The sequence below is a fragment of the Mastigoproctus giganteus genome, chromosome 9, assembly GCF_048544385.1.
Source record: "Mastigoproctus giganteus isolate SK-2022 chromosome 9, ASM4854438v1, whole genome shotgun sequence".
Taxonomy (NCBI): domain Eukaryota; kingdom Metazoa; phylum Arthropoda; class Arachnida; order Uropygi; family Thelyphonidae; genus Mastigoproctus; species Mastigoproctus giganteus.
Window position 1 is genome coordinate 224,367,523 of NC_143583.1, and position 6,130 is coordinate 224,373,652.

Below are 6,130 nucleotides of genomic sequence, written 5' to 3' on the forward strand. Positions count from 1 at the left end.
GGAATTTGTTCCAACAATCAACTACCCACTGGTTGAAAGCAAATGTCCACATATCTATCCCCTCCATGTGTGTGTGTATAGTCTAAGCTGCCATCACCATTGAGCTTACACAGAAACAGGAGGTGATCATCCATTTGTACAGTGCCATGGTTAGGACACATCTTGAGTATTGTACAGGTATGGAGGCCTTAATTTAGGAAGGATGTAGATCTGCTGGAACAGGTTCAGAGAAGGGCACCCACATTGGTGAAGGGAACAGAAGGATGCTCTTACCTAGGAAGGCTTCAGTACTGCAAATCACAACTTCTGGAGACTAAGCACTTACAGGGAAATCTGATTGAGGTGTTTTAGGCCTTGAATGGACTGCGTAAGCTGAATGTGAATGGCATTCTTCTTCCTCTTGCTGATATTTGCATGAGGAGGATATAAATTTAAGTTGAGTAAGGATGGTTGTAGGATAGTGCAGAAGTTTGCCTAAGTCAACTAGCCAATGGGTGGTTGACTGTTGGAACAAGTTTCCATCCGTTGTTAGCATTAGCATTAGTAGAGGCATATGATGCAAGAAAGCAAGCTTATTCAGCATCAGCCAAAAAAAAAAAAAAAAAACACACACACCACTCCCATTTCACCCCTCCGTTCGTTTGAAATACCTGTCCAGTTGAGCTTTAAATTTGTTTAGACTATCAACTTCAACAACAAGTGATGGAAGTCGGTTCCACCAACCAACCACCCGCTGGCCAAAGGCAAATTTCCGCACATCTATCCGACATCCTTCCTTCCTCAATTTGAATTTATGCCCTCTGAGGTGATTATTCTGAGCAAGATGAAGAATCCCATTGGCATTGAGCATGCTCAAACCATTCAAAGCCTTATACACCTCTATCAGATCACCTCGCATGTGCCTAGTCTCCAGACTCTGTAATTTGCAAAACTTAAGCCTTTCTTCATAAGAGCAACCCTTTGTTCCATTCACTAATCTTGTTGCCCTTCTCTGTACCGGTTCCAGCAGCTCTACATCCTTCTTGAAATGAGGCCTCCAGACCTGTATACAGTACTCAAGATGTGGCCTAACCATTGCCTTATACAAGGGAATAATCACCTCCTTATCCCTGCTAGAAAAATTCCTGTATATCATTGACAAGACACCATGAGCTACTCTTGCAGCTCGTCTGCACTGCTCAGAGAACTTCATATCTGCCTGCACAATTACCCCCAAGGTCCTTTTCATTCTCCACCACTGTCAGTGTAGTACCGCAGAGTTGATACGTTGCTCTGGGGTTACTGTTTCCCATATGTAATACTTTACATTTGTCAATGTTAAACTTCATTTGCCACCTCTCAGCCCATCTGTTCAACCTTTCCAGATCCTGTTGCAGCAGCATAGCGTCAGTAGTGTCCTTAACAACCCTGCCAACCTTTGTATCATCTGCAAACTTGGACATTAAACTTAATATCCCATCATCAATATCATTCATAAACACCGAAAACAACAACGGACCCAACACTGAACCCTGAGGAACTCCACTAATAACATTAGTCCACGATGAGCAGTGTCCATTGATTACCACTCTCTGTCTTCTGCCACTCAACCATCCCCTTATCCATAGCAGCAATTTGCCTCCAATGCCACACTGCTCCAATTTGTGCAGCAGTCTTCCATGTGCAACAGTATCAAAAGCCTTTCTAAGATCCAAATATATAATATCAAAGTTATTCCCTGCATCCAGTTCTTTTGTGACTACATCATAGTATCCAATCAAATTCGTCAGGCAAGACCTGCCCTTAACAAAACCATGCTGCGTCTGAGCTATAACTGAATTCTTGTCCAGATGATCCTGCAGTGCTTCTTTAACCAGTGCCTCCATTAATTTTCCTGGAACTGAAGTTAAACTAACAGGTCTATAATTACTTGTGTCAGCCTTTGATCCTCCTTTGTGAATTGGGGTTACATTTGCACATCTCCAGTCTATGGGTACCTCCCCTGAGTCCAAAGACGCTCTCATAATTATGGCTAGGGGTTTGCTTACTTCCTTTGCTGCCTCCTTTAATATAACTGGATAGATCCCATCCACCCCAGGTGCCTTTTTTATGTTTATCCTCAACAATCTCTCCTCCACTTTCCTCTGAGTTATTACAAAATCATCCAGCTCACTGCCAATGTTTTCTTTACCTGCATCATTCTCCTTCCTGAATAACTCCTCATGCGTGAATGTAGATGCAAAATACTCGTTTACATTGTTAGCCACCTGAGCAGGATCCTCAACTGTTGAACCATCAATATCCAGTGGACCAATCTGATTCATTCCTTTCCTTCTTTAGTTTAAATATGTAAAGAACTCTTTTCTGTTTTTCTTTGCATCCTTTGCCAAGGATTTTTCGTAGTCTGCCTTTGCTTGCCTAATCTCCTTTGTGACTTGGTTACAGACCAACTTATATCTATCATAGGCTTCCATGTCACCCATTAATTTGTATGTATCCCATGCATTTTTCTTCTCTGCCACATGTCTCATTAGTTCATCTGACAACCATTTAGGCCTAAACCTTGAACAATATTTCTTACTTGGTATGTAAAGCCTGGTAGCCTCCAAAATTAGTTCCTTGAATGCTTCCCATTTTGAGTTTGCTGTTGGTAACATCGTCAGTTGGTCCCACTGCATAGAATTTAAATACTGTCTCAGACCATCATAGTCGCCTTTACGAAAACAAAAACCCTTCCCTTTACCTCTGATGGTAGTTACCTCCTTGAGTAAATCCCACTTCAACACACTGTGATCACTGCCACCTAGTGGTTCATTTATCTGCAGATTCTTAATACATGAAGAATCACTACTGATAATCAGATCAAGAGTATTGCTCCCTCTTGTTGCCTCACGAACATGCTAATGTAGAAAACAATCATCCAATAAATCCACAAAAGCCTTGCTAGTGTGCGAGTGACCAACCGACAAATTCCAGTCAATATCTGGGAAATTAAAATCCCCCATTATAAGACTCTCTGATTTACTGGCCCACTCTATTTCCCTGTACAATATCTTATTATACTCATCAGAGTCATTAGGCCTATAGCACACTCCTACTCTCAATTTTGATTTCCCTATGCTTATGTCACACCAAACTAACTCGACACTGCCCTGTACATCGATGTCGACTGGCTTCACTTCCTTGGACTTTATGTGTTTCTTAACTAATAGCATAACCCCTCCTCCCCTCCTGTCCTGTCTATCCTTTCTATACACATTGTATTCCCCAAATTCCAGTTCTGCATTACTTATATCTATGTGACACCACGTCTCTGATATCCCAACAATTTCTGCCTTTGATGTTTTGAGCAATACCTCAAATTCATCAAATTTATTTACCAAACTCCTAGCATTGGTGTACACGCAGGCATACATGCACCTGTTTTTATTCTTAGCTACCCTAACACAACCCATGTGTTTACTTGTACCGCAATGACTCCCAGCAGTCTCTGAAATATCCTGCATCTTGTTTTTCAGGCTTCTGCTCATTTCAATAGAAGCAGTGCAAGAATCACTTCCACCTCTGCCAATGGCTACTGTTAATCTATTAGTCCTTGTATCCCCCTCAACTAGCAGTTTTCCGACCCACCTAACACTGCCTCGACAGCATCAGCAAAAATTCTTGCACCCTTTCTATTTAAGTGTATCCCATCCCTGTAGAAGCAATCTCTCCTGTTATAAGTACGGTCCAGGCTGAAAAAAATTCTACCCCTTAATTGAATTAATTCAAAGGAGAACTAGACAAATTCTTGGAGGGTATGGATGGGAGATGTGTGTGTAGCTTTTTTTTTTTTTTTTTTTTTTGGCTGATGTTATATAATCTTGCTTTCTTGCTTCATTGGCCACTACTACAACAATCACTCAAAGCCTTAAAACATCTCAGTCAGATCTCCTTGAAGGTGTCTATTATTATTATTATTATAATTAGCCATATGATGCAAGCAAGCCTGAGGCTTTTGCTGCAACATCCAAAAAAAAATTTGATTTTACCCTGTGACCCAGAGAGAGAGAGAAGTAGAAGGAAATCACCAAGAAAGAGAAGAATGATGATATCCAGCTCAGGACCTAGTTCCCAGATGCTGAAATTTGCAAAACTGAAGCAATTCTTGGTAGCAGCACCCCTTGGATCATCTCACCAATCTCATTGCCCCTCTCTGTAGTCATTCCAGCAGCCCTGGAACGATTGGGATAATCATGTTAATCTAGGATTACTCTACCCATATGCAGTACCGTTCGTTTGTCAGTCTTTAACCACCATTTCTCAGCCAATCTGCCTAATTTTTAAAGATATTGTTGCAGTTGCATAACTTGATTACTGTTACTACTCATTCTGCCAACCATTGTATCATCTGCAAATTTAAGCATTAAGACCGATATACTTACATCAATTTATTAATGAATATAGAGAACAACAATGGAGTCAGCACTAAGCCCCCAGAAACTCCACTAATAACATTAGTCCAAGAAGAGCAATGTCCAATTGATAACCACTCTTTTTTTCTCAAATTCAACAATCCCTTCAACAACAGCAGAAACTTGCCATTTATACCATCATTCTCCAATTTATGCAACAGTCTTTTACTGTCCAACAGTATCAAGAGCTCTTTAGGAAACTACATATATGAATATTGCTGATGGTATATCAGGCTTAATGTCCAAGCTTGCAGACGATACAAAGGTTGGCAGGGTTGTTAATGACAGTACACTGCTGCAACGGGATCTAGAAAATTTGAGTAGATTGGCTGAAAGTTTGACAGCTGAAGTTTAACATTGACGAATGTAAAGTTCTGCATATGGGAAGCAGTAACTCCAGAGAAATGTATCAACTGTGTGGTACTACACTGACAGTGGTAGAGAGTGAAAAGGACCTGGGGTAATTGTGCAGGCAGATATGAAGTTTTCAGAGCAGTGCAGATGGTCTGCAAGAGTAGCTCATGCTGTCTTGTCAGAACCATGAGCTATTCTTGTAGCTCATGGTTCTGCATGCTGTTGGAACAAGTACAGATCAGGGCAACAAGATTAGTGAATGGAACAAAGGGTTGCTGCGAAGAAATGCTTAAATTTTGCAAATTACAGTATCTGGAGGTGATCTGATTGAGATGTATAAAGCCTTGAATAGTTTGAGCATGCTCAATGCTGATGGTATACTTTCTCTTGTCTAGAATAATCGCCTGAGTGGGCATAAATTCAAATTGAGGAAAGACAGTTTTAGGATAGATGTCTGGAAGTTTGCCGTTTGCCAGCGGGTGGTTGATTGCTGGAACAAATTTCCATCTGTGAATGTAGAAGTTGATAGCTTAAACAGATTCAAGGCAGAACTAGACAAACATTTGGAGTGAGTGGATGGGTGAAATGAGAAGGGTCTCATTTCTTGCATCATGTGCCCTGCTAATGCTGTGATCACTGCCATCTAGTGGATCCTTTCTCTGCAGATTCTTAATGTATGAATAATCACTGCCGATAGCCAGATGAAGAGTATTACTTTCTCTGGTTGCCTCTGGAACATGCTGCTGCAGAGAACAATTTTCCAATACTTTCACAGGAATCTAGCTACACCGATGAGCCAAAACATTATGACCAGCGAGTAGTTATGCAAATCGAAGCAACCGCAGGTGAACTCGGCACGTGTGTGGGTCAGGACATGGTTTAAAAAACAACTGATACTGAGCTCTGTTAATTAGTGTTATTCTTGTTCTTCAGATGGGAAAGCAGCAGATTTAAGCGAGTTTGACAAAGGGTAAATTGTAATGGCAGACGACTAGGTCAAAGCATACCCGAAATGGCACGGCTGGTGAGATGCTCATGGTCAGCAATGGTTAGTGGCTTAAATTTTGCCACTACCGAAAGTGGTCCAAGGAGTGCAAACCCACGAACCAGCGGCGAGGTGTTGGACGAACACGGCTCATCGATGCTGGAGGTGAGTGAAGGCTGTCTTGGATGATATGTGACAACAGAAGGGCGATTGTGGCACAAATCGCCAGTAATTCGAATGTTGATTACGAGAGTCAAGTGTCGCAACATACTGTACATCGAACCCTGCTTAAAATGCGGCTGAGTAGCCAAAGACTGCTCTGTGTGTCTATGCTAACCAGAGTTCACCGGCGACATCG